The 18658-nt window shown below is 41.7% G+C and overlaps 1 protein-coding gene across 1 annotated transcript in view; it reads left to right on the top strand.

Annotated features, from left to right (window-relative positions):
* The first annotated feature begins 832 nt into the window (after nucleotides 1–832).
* The window catches only part of LOC111263056 (uncharacterized), a 50876-nt gene continuing 33050 nt past the window's right edge, over nucleotides 833–18658 (top strand). Inside the window, exon 1 of the mRNA XM_022837811.2 lies at nucleotides 833–2659. The gene's annotated coding sequence lies outside the window, so the exon portion shown is untranslated. The remainder of the gene's footprint in view (nucleotides 2660–18658) is intronic.

Below are 18658 nucleotides of genomic sequence, written 5' to 3'. Positions count from 1 at the left end.
ACGATTTCGAAGAGCCACGCGTCGCGGCCAGGTGAGCGGCTACAGCAGCCCCAACTGAATGGTGCCCATTAAACCGGCCTACCACCGAGTTTCGAGATCATGCAAGTACCAGCAGCAGTGGCGACAGCAACAGCGTCATCTGGATGGGGAATGACAAAGTGACCGACAAAAATCCATCGCTATAACTTTCTGGTCCCAGTGGATCGGGAAGAATCTAGATGCTTACAATACCCAATGTACGTTCATTCGCATCGAACACGACTCTGTTATGAAATCTCGTCTCTCTGGTCTTTGAGGCGATATTGTACCTAAACAACTGGCGATAAGAGGAAAAGCCAGTTCTATATAATAATGTGCTCCTTTATAGATGTTGATTGTATGTCTTGTCCGTGGATAAGTTCTATACAACAACTGTTCCGTCGGTGGCTTTGTGTCTTTGGTGCGCTTGAACGCGTGAGCGCCGTCTTCGTTCCGTTGTACTTGTGACTTGTGCCGCCCGCGTCCGCCAGATGGCGCTCATGGCTCGTGAGCGGCGCGTGGTGGCGAGAGGCCTGTGGCCGGTAGACCATAAACCTGTTAGAAGTTGTATGGCGGTAACGGGTGGCTCTTGCTCACAAACATCTGCGAAAGTTTACATCCGATCGGCTCGGGCTGTCTCACCCACATTCATGAACTCTATTTTCATCTTAACACCAGAACTACTGTTGGCAACGAGACAGAATGGAAAGGGAAAGATCGCGCTGGGCCAATATTACCTGCCGCAATAAGCGGTCAACATAAATAACAAGCTAGCATGGAAGACGCATTACAATCGCAGAGCAGGAGAAGGAGTTTTTACTATAAAAACTGTCGCTGAACGTACAGAGAGGGAACAGGCCCACGTAACAGGCACTCCCTTTCTACTGGGTTACCTTACCGTACAAGGTTTATAATACCGTGATAACACCCCAATCATGAACCAGTATTTCAAAACTCGCCGACCTCACAATTGTAATTCTCAGACAGCTTGAAAACTAACCAATTTATAATTAATTATATCTCTTCGCTTTCGCAGAAAAGAGAAAGGGAGTTCCAATCTAACAGTATGTAACTGACGGTACGGCCATCTCGCCGAACTCTGCGAAGCTAGCTAGTCACAGCAGCAGCAGAGCACCAGCAGCTGTGCTGGTATCGGCCTAGTCAAACGCCGCACCGTACGTTCATACCCCGATAGACACACAAGCCTATGTGCATGCAGCTTCGCCGTCTCGTAGCTGAGCGTGCGTTGTGAGAGCTATTCTGTTCTATGGCCGGATAAGCAGACAGGCCGCAAAAGCGGCTGCAGCGGTAACAGCAGCAGCGACAGCATCCGTAGCGCCACCAGCGCCACAGTACCAGTGAATACGATAATAGATCGTAGTGAAGTGGCAGTGAACAGGGAGCGGCGACTGGCAGCGGCGCTACATGATCAACCGCGACGAGCGAACATAACAGAGCAGCCGCAGCGGTGGCGCCGCTGCTATAGTATTGGCAGTAGACGCATTGTCGTCGTCGTGGTGCTGTTGACGGCGCCGAGTGGAACGCAGCAAAAAAAAAGAACGACGAAGAAGGAACAAAAACTGGCGGAATCAAAACACATCAACAACAGCCTGACGAAAAGTCAAACCATCACCAGCAGTGGTAATTAGTTGCCTATGTGGTACAGCTGTTGGAGGATATTATGGAGTGCGGTGTAGCGGCGTAAATATGTGGCAGGAGTCTAGAAAGTAGCATCTGCTGGAAAATCGGGCAGCTGTAGTTGTCGTCTTCGGCTACGCCAGAGACTCAGAAACGGGACGGCAGCTCTACAGAAACTGCCGAAGCTCTAGAAACATCAAACGAGAAAGTGACGACAGTCAACAAATCTTCTGCCATTGGTCGTCGACGTCGATGACGTCTATCGTGGTGTGCAACTGTCTTTTGAACAGGCCAACTTGTCCCGTTCTGCTGTTTCACGGTGAAGTTTTCTGGCCTTTCCGCACAGTCGTCATTTGCATTTTTACGGCAAAATTTTCACTTCGCGGTGGTACGTTGTTGAATTGCAAAGTAATTGCATGTAAATGCGTGAAATAATTTAGCCCCAAGGAAGAACCTTTCGCGCATCTTAGAACACCTGACAAGTTGATGTTTTTGGAAAACTTCACTGGTATACAGAGATAAAACGAAATAGTTCAGCAAAAGTTAAAAAGGAAAGAGCTTAAATGAAGTTTCCAGTGCCGTCGATCGTGCGTCTGTGTAGTGTAGCAACTTTACCATTAGCCAAAAGCCACTATTTGGGCAAACGTCAACGAGAACCCGCCTGTGTTTATGATGTTATATACACGTGGTAAAAACGCTCTCAAAGCCTCGTTGGATTAAGTGTGACAGTATTTAGAGTTGACAAAATTGTCAATTGCATAAAGTTGAATGGATAAATTTATCTAAGGAAGCGTTCTGTCAGTGGAACGTATTAAACTTTATTCTTTGTGGAAGATAGCTGACAGAGGGAAAGCAAGGAAACCGCAGCAAAACAAAAAAGGAGAAAGATGAAAGAACCGTCTAGGGAGGGGGGTCATGGGTCGTCAACTTGACGAGTGTGGTGATCTGCCTATTTGAATCGGCTAGGAATTCCAGCATAAATTGCGTTCGCAGATGCGAATCGGTAAGTTGAATAGGTAATTGAGTAGGTACTGCGAAACTTCCTAATTCGGACTCATAAAATTCTTACATACATTTGTTTCCGTTTAACCGAACACATAACAAAATCAGGACGATTCTTAGCATTTGGTACATTAGAAGATAAGCCCCCCAGCTATTTATTTTGCTCATGTAATTTGTATCGCTTGTCAAAACCAATATATTTTCCCTTTCGCAGCTATCCAAAGCCTAGATTATAGAAACAAGATTACTATCGAGTGGATCCATATTGGCAAACAATGGGGTCTGTAATAAAATACAATTTGTGTCCTGTTTTGCTACATAAATTTATACAGCTTGACACTTTCCGTAAATTCAAAGGTAATATCAACATATCGACGGAGCAAACGCTACAGGTAAACCCTTAGTACAAAAAAAAAAAACTATATCGGCGAGCCCATTAGCAGCTATGGCACAGAAAACACGAGTGGGAAAAATCACGGCACTGTAAGCGTGATCAGCCGCCAAGGGAATGATCTAACAGCCTAAAAAATATAGCCAGTGTAGAGTCACCCCGTTTGCGGTTGTATAACTATAGCAAAGGCAGAAAAATGATACCATCAAATAAGTGCGTTTTCTGTCGTATTTAGATGAGGTCTTTGAGTTCGGTACCAATTCACCGGATGTTCGTACACCTATTATCTATGATGATTCATCGCAGACTCGAAACTTGCTCATTCGAAACCCGAAAAAGTGATTCCGTCAGAAGTTTCACTTTTTTTTTTTTTTTTTTTTTTTTTTCACTGTGTTGTTATTCTATTAAGTAGATATTCAAATTGGAACTGAACACTAAACATGGCAATCATTTCATTACAATGGTTAAAGTATATGCCATAAGTAACACAGGTATATTTGTCGAATGATTACCAATGCTCTATTTCTCAGAAAACACTAATAACCATAAAAACGAGCCGGTGTAAGCGCGTTTTTACCGTTTACATTCTAAGAGGGAGCAAAAGTCAGGCAAATTGTTAGGGGCTACCAAGTCTAGCTACAACCTGTGCAGTAAATCCACAAAATAACCGCAATTAACTTGTCACGCTGGGTGATATAATTGAGCCCTCAAGGTTACTTAACGCATGAGCTAGGGTGATTTGTGCACGTTTCGTTGGATATCGCTGCCGTAAAAAAAATCCTAAACTGGGCACTCAGGAGGATTTATGCTATAGGTAATATGTTAGTTTACCTGCCATTTGAACTACATTGAACTACCGCTTACATATTCTGTAAGGTATAGAACCTATTATTCGCGTAGACGAAGGCAGACAGATGGACAAGCATGGCATAACATGCAGAATACATCCCTAATAGAAATATTAGGTACCGTTTACCACGTTTCGAAATATTCTTAAGCCCATGATGTCTGTACAGCATATTGAGTATTTTTTGCTGTTGCAATGGCTAGTTCTAAAGATTTTCTGGCATTTTCAGAAAAATAAAAAACACACATGGCACTAGACACACGAAACGTTATTCATAAATTTTCCGTAAACACACAGATAATTTTGCTTAAAATGCACAAGGTATCCAAAGTGCATTTGGGGAAGTTTTAAACCTTTCTACATGTCTACGTGAAATACGTCCACGTCTATTTTTAAGTTGGTTGTCGTAATATTTCTAGGGAAAAATAGACTTAATGCACTAGAGGACATATTAAAGTGTAGGCCGCATCAAGGCCTTTTACTTAATGGCTGACTGAAAACTCAACATGTATGAATGCCTGCCTATATTCGCAGACGACAAGGCCTCTAATTGTTATTTATCAATTGTCTCACAACACTTAACGCATTCACTGCGTCAAAACAATCGGATATCAGTGATGTCGCACTTACCTGCACCTCCACTTGGCCTCTTTATATAGAGACGGAGACAGCAAATTAGTAGGAAGTACCAGACCCTGTGACTAACTAAAGTCTAGGATTTTTCCGCGTAGGTGTGGAAACGGCATAGGAGATATTTTGTGGAAAGAGCAAGTTGGATTTGGGGATATCGGACGATAAATCGAAGTACGAAGAGAACGTTGATGAACTTCCATATCAGAATTGTCTTACGTAGAATTGATACTGTCTTCACTAGAGTTTCAGATGATGAGTGCTATTACAGCTGTTGCGAGGTTGCTATTCAACGTCGTATCGCAAGCAGTTATCTATCTCTGCTACTGTCGACTGTACCTTCGTGCGTGTTTACTTCTAGGTGAACTACCCGTTAAAATGAAAAGTCTCGAAATTTCATGTACAAATTAACGCTAATAGTATAGATGCGATTACTTTTTGAAAGGAGACGGTCATAATGATAGCGCAATAAGGCAAGCTCAAGGACAGCAGAGAAGGGCAAGAACTAAACGTAATAAATATATAAGCATGAGCCGGTCGAGGCAAAGAAACAACGATTTATATAAGAACGGAAACAATCGAAGGACATAGTCGAGAAAAAATCCGTCAATCCTTTACCCGTAGAGGGCCATCGATATCCAGGTTACCCCAGCTAACAGTGACTATTTGGCTTCAGGCTGACTATGGCTACAGCTCCTCATATCAGTGTCAAAACAGTGTCAAGTTTACTTCAAAAACCCTTTTATCAACAAATACTGAATAATGATACTACTGTGCTGATATTATCGGTGTCTTAGAAAAGCTGCGTACCCAGAAGAAAATATATTATCCTTGCTAACTGGCTAGTCCCCAGCATATTTACAAAATGAATATTGACATAGTTCGTCAGCTACAAGGCGACATCGGTTCTGTCTACCTAAGCACTCTACGGTGAGAACTAGCGTTTTCCAGATAGTTAATCGACAAGAATAGAGGGTACCCTATAATGACTTCAATTTTCACCGTCGACTGACGCTAGCACTGATGACGTTGCGCTACGATCGGATAGCCGTGACTATGTCCATCTAATGCCATACAGCTTTTTCTCAATAGATCGTTCATCTAAGGGATGACTACTAGAAATTTTATGTGCAAATTAATAGCGGCATTCTTACACGAGGCACGACTAGCTAATTTTTCGCGGTCCACTTTGCATAGGAAAGCACTAATGTCAATAGGACTTTTTAAGAATATTAATATCAAGAAGACAGTGGAATAATTGGACTGAGCAAGGGGCTATTTGCCCTTTAGCTTTGAAGTTTTATTGTCATTTTAAAGCATAATGGCTGAGAAAACGGCTGGAATCATTTCTACGTGACTTTCGCGCATACAAAGTATACGTTAACGAACTAACGTTTCTAATTATTATCATTAATGCCCCGGATGAATTATGTGATCGCTTTCGTTATGTCCCCTTCCTTTAGTTCGTCACATGTAGTTACTTATATTATCGTTATTAAGTATGATTGCTTGCCCAAAATTGTTGTACGAAACGTCATTTGAAGCAAAGGCGATATCTATTCATTTGTGACGAGCCGGAAAATCGAATCTTCAACGCAATCATATTTCAATGATGACGTCGCGCTGGTGGGTGTAAGCCAAGACAAATTCATAATTGGCTACAGCCATTAGCTTAACCACTGCTTCACTTTTAAGTAAAGTTCGTTGAAAAGTAAATATCTTGCATTTTATTATACATATATAGTAGTACCAGGAAGAATCGTTATACTATACAAATTGCGTTCTTCTGCATTCCTGAATATTATTGGTCTGCGTAAGGGTGCGAAAGTGCAGAAAGGTACAACTAAGGAATAAAATTACGCATTTTTTAGAGACTTGTATGATATAGATGAAGCTAACTTCGTCAATACTCTACTGTTGCTAATATTAATAATTAACTCTATTAACTAAAAAAGGGTTGAGCTCTCGCGATTATTTTCTCATAAGATAGTATGAAAGGGCGCAGAAAGTCTCAAAAAGGCTAACTTGGGTAAATTCCTGTGCCCTTTAAATGTGTACGCTATTGAAGATTTTCCGACTTGTTGCCGATGAATCTTTCTCGAATTTTTCGACTGCAGCAGTGACTTAGGCCGTCGAATTCGGGCCAAAAATTAATTTATAATTTCGGCGGAGGGCTCCGCTGACCGCGTGAACGTTGGATCATAGCTGTTCTTCGCTCAAATTCGAAAAGCGCGCGCTGTTTTTCGTTACGGAACTCTCTTGCACTAGTTCTTACAGGAACTGGCTTTCCTCGGATACCAATAATAGCGAATAAACGCATGCTTAATACAACAAGCAGCCTGTCTAAGTCCGTCCAAATTCAAATGCCCCACTCTGCGTATATGTATAACGAATATGTCTATATCTATGCTCACATCCACGTTGGCATAAGTTATTCTGATGACCTAAAACGTGTTGGACGATTGCGGTCTATAGGAAAAGTAAAAACGCATAGTAATTATATACGAGCTATTCAGTACGAGACGTCGATGCGCATTCTGTGCCCCCAGATAATAGATGAAGTGGTGATTTTTTTTTATCTGGAGCTGATTTGCTCGATGACATTTTTGTTTTATAAACAATAAAAACTCCTCAAAAACGGAAATCAATACGGAAAGACAAAGTAAAGAAGGGGATTCAAACTACCAGTTTAACGTAAAGTATGCATCGTTGTGATGCTTAGACGCTCATGCACGTCTCTATGATGTTCCGACAAGGCATTTACAGATGAGCAATGCAACTGCCCAGAAAGTCAAATTTGTTTGAAAGATAGCTTTGTTGTTGGGTTAGAGTTTTTGTTAAATCATATGCGGAAGCCAACTATTATCTGACAGAATTAATTTTACTTTATTATACTATATTACCGATAAGGAGTTGTTTAAAAGTAAACATAGCGTACGTGCTTCGAACTGGTAGTTGTGGGCGAATTCGATTAAAAACTAATTGTGTATATAGCGAAATGTTTCAATTTCGATAGGCCTTTAGACCAGCAATTACAATGGTTGACCACACGAGATATCTGCGACTGCTATATTACTTTTAATAAATGGGATGCTTATCTTTTCGTCAACGTGAAGCCGGCAAGCGTGCATGTTCAAGAATTCCCTTTGAGCGACCGCTGGTAACGGCGGGCAAAATCGAATTTACCTGCTTCCAGTCATCACGAATGCCTTTTTTGACCCTCCGTTAATGTGAAGAACCACCCCCATTTTGATTTGTTCTGTGTACGAAATGGTTTTTACTATCATTTCTCAATATTCATAGGCACAGCGGTATTATGTCAACCGACGTTCGCGAATCAATTGGTTGTGGTTTTAGGATCTAGCCGCTCCCGAAGGGGCCCCATTTCTACTACTTGCTTAATCTTTTTTTCTTTCTGTATGAAGCCTCTTTCACACCTTCTCCAGGCCAGTTTGTTTGGCCGCCACTTGTTCCACGACTGGTATACGTTTTTCTATCAAGCTGATAACCGCAGAACCTGCTTCATTTGGACACCGTCATAGCCGATCCGCTGGAAAATAATGTGAAGCTCTGATATTACCCACTTACACGGGTTTGCTGCATTTTGCGTAGGATCATCAGCGCGTTACGCGCACAGCAATATGAAAAGGTATATACGAAAGTAAATAGAAATTTTGAACGCTTTTGAGGAACCGGCTGTAAGCTGTGGTACATGTTGGCTGGCAAACGATAGCCAAATCGATTGTCTATTCTCTGATGTATTCTACAGAAAAAAATAATTAAAAAACAGTCGGGGATCGGGTGTTTGGTCGGAATAACATATGTAAACGCTTTGGTTAGCAGTGGTATGCAACAGGTGCCACGGCGGTAGCTCGGTCTGTTAAAAACATTTGAGTGCCTACCTAGCGCAGGATGGTTCAACCCCGTCAAGCTCGACTTTACAAAGAAGAAACGACACAGGGTTATCTATTCTTAATATACCAGCTTCAAGCTATGATATATAGCCCATAAATGCACAATATCTAAATTCAACTACGAACAGCAATGTCCATAACCATAGTTTAGAGGAGCTTTAGGAGAAGCTTTACGAGCCTAGAAAGCAATACGCAGTTTCGAATATTTTTGTTAAGTCAATCTGCCAGGTTTTGCATTTTTATTTGTACCGGATACAGCCTTCTATAGACCTTGCTTTTTAAAAAATCTTAGAAAAAAACTCATTGCCATATTTATGTCTCATGAACAGAGCGGACGTATTACGAATGCCCTACAAGGCATTCCTCACCACACTTAAAGCTCTCCCTCAGGAACACACACGTGCTGAATGCGCCGTGACAAATGGCATCGTCTTGTTAGAAGCCCATGTTTGTTCAGTCAACTTTATCTAGTTCTGCTGCCACAAAATCTTTCAACATTTGTTTAAACGAAAATTATTTACACGTGAGGAAGGACCAGTACATTGTCCTTTTCAAAGTTCATACCATGCAATCACTCTGCTTGTACAAAGACGTATGCCGTATGCTTATGTATAACAGTTTTGTATGTCATGGTCTGTAGGCCGTTTGAGTGGCGGTGTTTCGGTCTACCTATTGTTATAGGATCGAAAGTCAGCCTTTTCATGCAGCACGTGCATGCAGCTTATACCATCCGATAATCCCAACTCTTGTGTCAGCTAGCATTTGGCCGTTCGAGTTCCATGCTCTCTGCTACCGTAGTAACGATCTCTATCGGACAGAACTGCGGAATATCGTACACAGACCTAGTTCTTTTAGACATTTTTGCGAGCCAACCCAACAATCCCTACTGTTAAAAGATCTCAATGAGCTCTTCCTATTCAAATCGATGCCAAGACGCCGTTCCCTACCAGTTCCTGTATATTATAGCGGAAACTTATATATATATAATTCAATATGCCAATCATAATCAAGCCATGCTACGCTTGCTTCATGTACGCCGTAGTTGGGACTATCTGATTTTAGGTTGAAAGACGTTTGTCTACTCGACTGGTACAACGAGTGAAGAAGGATATAGATCAATTTGGAGTATACTAATAGAAGAACGTTCGATGGGGGCAAATTCAATATCCAGTCAGTTTCGAGCTGTCCGGTTGTCTCCGATTGACTAATGATTAGCACAATTATTACTCATTTTGATATTCAAAAGATTTCATAAAGATGTAGCTAAACGTCGCACTCAACTAAGAAGATCAACAGTTACTTTTCTCAAGCGTTTGTTTTCAACCTCTATGTCTTCGTTTAGCTTTATAGTCCACAGAGCCATGGACCGTCAAATAATTTATTCCGTATATAAAAACAATGCGTTACTTTTTTTTGCTATGATTTGAATCAGTCGGAGTTCGAAAGCTATCGACTTCCGTGGAATATCGATATCAGCACCGAAGCACAATATAAATCGTTGTCTGTTCTAAACTCTCGTACAGGGTACTGGAAACGCATACGCTGATCAAGCGTCTTTTTGGCGACAACTGTCGTATTGACTAAATAAAACAAATGGTCCGAGACTCCTATTTCGTATATCCGTTATTGAATCGTAATATTGGTATTATTCCATGAAAACGAAGATGACTATATTGATTATGTCGATAATGATGATAAAACAGTGGGTCTTGTAAAAGCAAAGATGGATGGTTGTCAAAGTTGTTTCCGCTCCGCCTTGATGCGTCATTGCCACTCAGTACATCTGCCGTCCTGCTGCTCTATTTAATCACTAGGTGCATGCTGGAAAGTCGAACAATACAACTTGTCATGTCGTAAGTTGAGGAAGTGAAGTTATCATGGAACTGCCGCTGCTGCTGCTGCTGCTGCTGCTGCTGCTTAGGAGGATTTTATGGGTCGTGCAAGACAAGGAAACATTTGCCTATACACCGAAATACAAGCTTTTTGTTAATATATTGATAGCATTCAAGAAGGAGGTATTAGTGTACTAAGAGCATAAAGTGATCGAGCTTAGCCAATTTGAATAGATCAGTTCTAGATGGCTCTGCAAACTGCAGAGCCGATAGAAGGAAGCACGTACGATTCTTCATAAAAGCTTTGCCGAAGTCGGAAAAAGCCAAAGCATACACTGATAATTTGAAGACGCCATTGACTAATCTGTAAATGTAAGACCGTATCGACTTTAGTGTGCTTTGGGCAATTGAAATGAAAACAATTATCCGAGTCAACGACATCGTCTTTGCATCAGCTTCCTTTATATTAAAAAAAAAAAAAAAAATTGAACTTTTGCATAAATAACTGAAGAGGAACTACATACGTTCATGAATTTGATTGTTATATCTTAATATGCTTTGAGGTACATGTCAGTTTGCTCAAGCTAGTTTTATACCGGGTTCTACTTTTATCATTGTTGTTACGTGAGCAAACTGTGACGTCCGCCGGCAATGCCAATAATTTCGTTCTGATTCTAAATAGGTGTAGACTAGAAAGTGAAACCAGGAACCATTTGTTATTTAGAATAGTCCATCATCAGCATTATCGCTATCGTCGTAATTGCTTTTTTCTAGATATTACTCATCTCATAACTCCTCGCTAACTCTCCACACGTTTCCCTCGTGCCACAGAGAGTAGTATTGAAATGGCAGGGTGAGTGTCAGGTACTGATATATGGCGTTCATAACATTCATCACATCATAGTCGGTATTTACCTGACCTGACCGCTAGGTTGTCTTTGTTGGCCGCAGCGATGAGGGACCGATTGATGCCTGTCTGTCAGCCGTGGGGTGGTTGTTGTGGCTGGGACAGTAGCGGCATCGCTAACAGGTCACCAACGCCGATGCCAGCATAGATACTACTATGGTAGTTGCGGAGTGCCGGATCCAGCGTTTAGAATAACAGCAGCAGCAGCAGCAAGTCGCTACAATGACGTGAATGGCTCCACTCCGTCGGTCTCGTCAGCGTGTTTCATCAGGCAGTCGCTGCTGCTTGTACTGATGATCACGACGATGTTTGTTATTGACAATACTCCGATATCACTACGAACTCATCGGTCGATTGGTAGCTGGATCGGTCAAACGGACGGATCGCCGGCCGGCCGGCCGGCCGGCCGGCCTGCCTCTTCGTCTTCTTTCTCCACCTCTCCCGGGTTTTCGGCTTCTGATGCTGCAGTCGAACAATTCTCAGAATCATACCCATCATCAGCATCAGCACGGGGTGGGGTGGGGGACTCGCCATGGGGTACAGGGATGCCAATGTGCACCATCGACACGGTTATTGCGACTCTCGTTCATCTCCGTCGTCCTCACTGGACGACAAATGTACGATATTCGCTGGAGAAATGCGGGACTGAGCACAAGCAGAGGCAAAGATAGCCCTCGCTAGTAGCCGCTAAGAACACAAACTGATGAGCCAGCCACGAATGGATGCGGTCACAAGTTCCTTGGGTATCCATAGAAATCATTATCGGCACAAGTAGGAAATCGTCATAATCACTGCTATCATCATATCTGTATATCATATGATGATGCATGGCGACTTTGTATAAACCAGCGTCGACGTTTGTGCACGGATGGTGGGAGGCTGAATAGCTTTTAAATCGAGCAATCATAATTAAGCAGGAAAATGCTCATGATCCACAACGGCTCGTGGCTACAAAGGATATAGTGATAAAACGATGTATTTCCGCCGGTCTCTAATCTTTCGAGTTTGTTAGCAAAACCGAGAAAATTATGGTACGCGTTCGTATAAAATATTATGAAATGTCGGAAAAAAAGAAGTAACTCTTCTAGCGATCGCAGTGCTTTTTCTTAAAACAGTATTCGTACAAAGTAAACAAACGAAAGCAAAGGCCCTTTCATTCTGATAGCGCGCTTGGTCGTATCAAGTGCAAGGGTCACCTAAATTCTGTGCTGACATTAAATTCACCGGAAAACCCGTATTTTATTTAGAATCGTTCTTGTGGCTTGTGAAGCAATGTTGTCCCATTTTAAACATCGTGATAACAGAAATGTTATTTGCCTTTTAACAAACGCGTCCCATTGTTTCTGCGCTCCCTGGAATGAGTCGTAGCGTTTCCATTGAAGATGTTCTGTGGTTCTCGTCAAAGGTATCCCGACAAGAACCTTAGAGCTGATAACTGCTCTCTGTTCACGACAACATAGTCTAGAAGAACATTTGTGGTGACATGAAATCTCCTAGATTCTTGAATTTCTTCGCCAATGGCTCTTCGACCTACCGGTGCTATTCTTAGTAGACAATATCCTTTGGTCTATTTTCGGAGAAGGATTTGGAGCATTCGAGAGCCAAGTATGCTTTCGCGATGCCGACCCCTTTATGGGTCCCGCTTCAGACCCCCATATCCGGATGGTGGCAGACGCTAGAGTGCGATACACAAAACCTGTACTCGTGTCATTAAGTTTTACCTAGTACTAAATAGCTAGTGCTGCGTCCCATCTATTCCGTTGTTCCGCTTTAAATGAGTAACATGACAAACTAAAGCATGTGTAAAATTTGTGAAATATAGTCAATAGCAGCGCTAATCAGGACTGAGTAATTTCGTTTTTGTTTGCGAGCCCATAAAGACGCCTAGGCTCGTTTAAGTAAAGACATAGCAATCTGTCTAAATTCCAAAAAAAATCTGTTAGCTACGGCACGTTTTAACATAAGTCATGTGCGTTGCAGTTGTGATAATAAGCAATAATCTCTTACGTTGAAAGTTCAAAATAAAAGACGTGGTTGGAGGCCTGTTCTCACTGCTACAGCGACACAGAGATCAGTGTTTGTCTTAAGTACGAGATATGCACACGACTAAGCGTAATGAATACCCACTCCACTGTGTTATCGTATGGCCGCCAGATGGCAGCAGCTGTTCTTCAGTATAGGCAACCCAAGTCGGTCAAACTCAATTGGCACGGCATGAAAATGAAAAGATAGTCGGCATTAAGAAGCGTCACCTTGTTCGTACGACTGACGTCTTCCTTTGCTTGCTGGCCGTTGGCAACTGTTATGCAGATCTGTGATTGTTGTTATTTATTCTTTGCGGTCGGTAACTGACAACCCAGAGCTGGTGAGCTATGTGCCGTTGGTGTGGCGGAAAGGTAATCCGTTGACCCTCCGATATAAAATAAATACTCCGAAAAGTAGAGAACTCATCGACGGTGGTCGAAAGTCAACGACAAAGCAAGTTGTATGGGCACAGAACGGTGGCTAATATCCGCCGACCACATTTGTTCGAGTCGCTTCGTCCTTGAGAGTCACTATGCGCATGTTCTCTTTTTTGATCATCCTTCCACTGGCACAGCACTAATCTCAACAACAACCGCAATAATAGCGGCCACTACAAAATGAAGAACCGACCAGAGCCACCATAACTTACCGCTTCTGTCCATTCTGTGTGCGCTAGCCGTCACCGCCGTTGTTGTTGCGCTAAGCGATCAAGATACTTTTTGATGTTGGCAATGATGGCCGTGATCATGATGACGGCTAGTCAACGCGTTGCTGCGGAATGGACGACGACATCGGCCGCCAGCAGCAGGCGAAAGGTGATTTTCGAGAAGACTAACAGACTCATAAACAGAGGAGACGACATCAATTCATACAGCCAGCAAATGTTTATGCTGCTGACCGCAAAGGCCACCAGGGAAATAAATAGCCACGGTTACAGTTGATTCACATCTGCAATCTAACGCTTTATAAAAATGGCACACTATGGTATCGTAAAACAAAATGGTACTACGCCGATGTCGTTGAAAGAGAAAAATGAGATGACGTTCAAGGTGTAGCTTTGGTGAGGGTGCCAGCTAAACTTAAACTTCATCGCACTAGTGCTAGATAATGCCGTCTCGTCCATAAGCTTGAAAAGTGTGTACCAGCTAATTATTGCAGGCTACGCCCCAATCGAATATGGGCGATCACTTGCTGCATTAATGCGTTGTGTGTCCAACGACAATTCAGCTGAAAATTTTTCAATCTCGCCATAGAGGGTGTTTAGAGACGATCTACAGTATAATGTAATTTTTTCAACGACATACGGGTACAACAGTAGCCACCCTGGACAGGAAATATGTGTTGCACGGACTTTTATGCGTAAGGAATTTTCACAGAATTTACGCCTGGCATGAGTCTGGGACACTTTCCTTTTTTCAAGTTACGATATTATCAAGAATCGTTTTCATTGAGGTACTACGCCCAAAAGCATATTTATTAAACTAGTACTATGTGTTATGTACGTTCGATATAAAAGGAACAATGTACTAATAACTCGAAAAATTTCTCGGTATTTCCGCTTCGCACTCTCCCCTTTACCAGAAATTTTGTCAGGGTGCTGTAACTAAAATACTTTTATAGAGTAGAAATAGAAAACATCTTTTAAAGGCATCGCTGCGAATCTTGAAGAAGATTATAATTTGCTTTGAATCTTCAATGATTTGAAGATACAGCTCGCTGGGTGGGATAATCACAACGATTTTCTTTATTCGGTTTGACGCCACCATCGTCAACAGCTATTCAACGACAGCCATCAGACGGCGTAGAATGGTAACGTCTGTATTTTCGCGCGCAGTTGACCGCCGTCAGTTTGAGACCGTAAAGGAAAGCAGTTTGTAATGGCAGCACTGGTGACAGTCGTCGTCGTCGAGTCGGTAGAGGAGTCTATAGAGCGGAGACGCGATGTTAACTTTTATCAACGACCGTTGCCCAAAGCTTCTCTCGACCGATCGACGGACGGCTGGAGGATTCCACTCTTTGCTGACCAGCCACACAGCCGATCTTTCTCCCTCTTCCAGAGAGCTTCTATTATATATATCTAGTATCAACAGTTACAGAGGTCATGAGATAAATTGTCTCTGAGTAAAAGCAGTCATACAGACGATGCAAATGGAGACTTTCCTAGTTGTGTACGGACGGCATTTTGTGACATTAGCGAAACGTTATGAGGTCGCCTCAGCATGACATTGCTACACTATTGGTGCTCAGTGTAACTAGATATAATCTTGATGTCCTCAAGGTAACCGTTACAATAATTCGAACTGGACGAAATTACTTTGTACTCGAAAGTTGTTTCCCAATATCCACTGAGCACATGCCTGCCAGCTTATTCTCTTCAAAGTATTTCATCCTCTTTTCGATTAATGTCAGCATACCTAAGTATAGTGTTTGCTGTATATCCCCTTGGCCATGTTTTCGTTCTTGAAGTTAAACGAGTCCCTCCATCTGCGCTCGGGTGATGGCGTTTAATAGCTCAATATCAGGTTGCTAGAACGTAGTTAAAAATAGTAGCGTCGAGCTCCTAGAATGTAGCATCTTGGCAATAAACGCCGCCGTATCGAGCTGGACGTATCGACACACACCGAGTGAACTTACTTGGTGAAACGAAATAGTTGGATCAAACAACACGAGAGGGCGTGCTGGTGTTACAGATCACCTGTTTTTTCTTTTAACCACAAATATTGTGTACCTTGGAATTCATGTCTCGTTCAAGCTTGCAGTTTAAACGACAGTAGTTGTTGGTCTCGTAGTTGAAGATGCCGCCTGTGGTCGGTAAGCGAATGATCATAGAGCATCACTGTTTTAGGGGGGACGGGGGATGGGGGAACAGAGCACAGCCAATGCACCTTGTTTATATGTGCATACTCAATGACTATCAAAAACATAACAGAAATAGAAATAAATCTTTCATGTTGAAGTGAGTTATTGCGATAATCGTTCATAATATGGACGTCAGTGGTAGAGGTTTGCTCGATTTATAATGCTGATGACAAACGCAGGAAGAGATCTGGTTTTCGCATTCTAAATACTAAAAGTTTATTGATCAATATACCTATTCGTATTGTCCAAAATGGAACTTCTGATGTAGTTAAGTTTGTGACCGGCAAACCACCAAGACCGTCGGACAGAATAAAAACAATATTGAAAGCTTTGAGGTAGCAGATTGTTAGTTAATTTCTATAAATGTTACGTCGAATTATCACTTTCTACAAGTTCTTTCAGAAGATGTTCATATAGACTTTTCGCTTTTAGGCGATTGTGACGAGATTTGTTTTGTGAAGTACTTCTAATGAGCAGATGGGAACTAGCGTCCTTCCGCGGTTTGTGACCAGCACACCATTGTGGACTGCAATGATAACCATCATGATTATGTAAAACATGCATTATAATCAAGGAACATACACCCCTTATGGCAATAATGCAAAAAACAGGCGGCCGATAGCGTTACGAAAGTGCGCGGGGATACTATCTACGTATATATCTGAATGTAGCATAGCAAAGCATAGTAGTAGAACTTCGAAGATCAAGGATCGACGTCATGAACAAAGGCCTCTTATAGCAACCATTCACTAAGATACTTCCATCGCAATGGGGAGCCTAGATGGCGAAAACAACGACATCGTGTCATGAATACATTTAACTGGGATATCTCTCTGAGATGATCGGTCAGTTTAGCATTGACGGCAACAACGGTACTTGTGGCCAACTGTTGTCCCGCGTTCGAGACTTTCCGATATATGCCTATGAAGAAGCACACATATGTGCGTGAGTATGCTTGTCAGTTTCTTGTTATTGTATATAGCTATCCAGTGTCGCTGTTCCATTTAGCTGCACTAGCGGGTCCGGTCACTTTTCCTTTATTAAGCTCGGTTTGAGATCCTTGATCTTCACACGCAGTTGCTATTAGACACCATCCCACAAATATATACTACGGCAAGCTGATGATTCAATCGTATCCGCCGATTCCGCTGAAATAAACAGTAAAATTGTAATCTTTTCATTGACGACTAAATATATCTTCTTTGCGGTACGTGGCAACAATACATAAATACGCATATTGTTCATAGTGTAATAACTTGACACACTTTCCTCTTATCTTCGCTTATGTACGAAGGTATTACATTGTCGATGAGTACCTTGGCGTACATTTTTTTACGTGGCTCTTCTGTTTATAGGTAAAGGGATGCGTATTTCAATACTTAGATAACTAAATCGCAATAATATATTAAAAATTGAATATAAAGCAAATTCAAGAAAAGTTCCATTTCTATTCCGAAAATGGTTCACACAGGGTAGAATTCAACACGGATTAGCTTTCTTGGTCTGTTAATATCAGTCAATTACTCTTAGTGCCATCGTCGTCCTTTTTGAACTACATCCTTTTGTCGTTAACTCAGACCCTGACATACTCCTGGCTCAACTGGGAGGGAAATCAGGCAATAAAATGTGAACATTTTTGTTGTTCAAGGCCTTGAATGTTCTTCTATATCATGCACCTATCGTACACAGCGTACTTTCTTACTTGATTGAAAATAATAGCAACAAAAGTGGTGTATTTATCAGGTAACATCAAGGTAGGCTTGTCACAGTATGTCGTCCTCCCAAATCAACGTAGAGGGAGGAATGCGTTTTAGTTAAATTTGCAGTAAGCGATTTTGTAAAGTATTTTTTTTTTAAGAAAATTAAAAGCTAATGCACAATGCAGACCGAATGTCATTGCTAATAAACCACTATTTGATACCGTCGGACTCTTACCTACTAAACCGTGTGCATCGTGCCCTCGGGCCTTGATTCAGAGCTAATTTTAATATCGACTCAAACAGTTGCCCAGACATAGAATAGAACAAGTGTGTTACAAAGAAGTAGTTACCACTAGAATTAGCTTTTGCTCTACGATAACTGGTGCCAGTGATATGGGCGTTAATGCTGAAAAATGGGCTTAATATAGGTCCTATTGATTGAAAGGGGAAGCTATTATAGCCACATAACAAATGGGTAAACGAAACTAGTAAGAAAAAACACAAATGTTTACTTTGTCTTTGCTGTCAACTTGTATTTCATTAATTTAATAGAAATAAATGTTCTTACATGTTCTTACGTATTACTATTACACTTATATTTCATTACGGTGTTGTTAGGTAAGTGACTGAGGTTTACGAACCTAGATGTTAGAAAAGTTGGTTTCTGCCGCATAGGCTACAATTAGAACAGACTAAGAACAAATAAGAAAAGTGACTCCGAGCAACCTTCAATTAAACTTTGACTATGATACATTATCTGAAGTACTATGGGTATGCAGTACCTCGGAAAAATAACTCATCTCCTGAATACGGTTTGACCAATTACTCTAAAAAAGGTTCAGAAAATTTCAAGCAGTGCAATTGCAAAATATTTCCGTGGAACTCTGACAACCAT

Source organism: Varroa jacobsoni, unplaced genomic scaffold (genome assembly GCF_002532875.2).
Source record: "Varroa jacobsoni isolate VJ856 unplaced genomic scaffold, vjacob_1.0 scaffold_727, whole genome shotgun sequence".
Lineage (NCBI taxonomy): Eukaryota > Metazoa > Arthropoda > Arachnida > Mesostigmata > Varroidae > Varroa > Varroa jacobsoni.
Note: the sequence above shows the minus strand (reverse complement) of the source record. Positions and strands in the feature narration are given on the sequence as shown.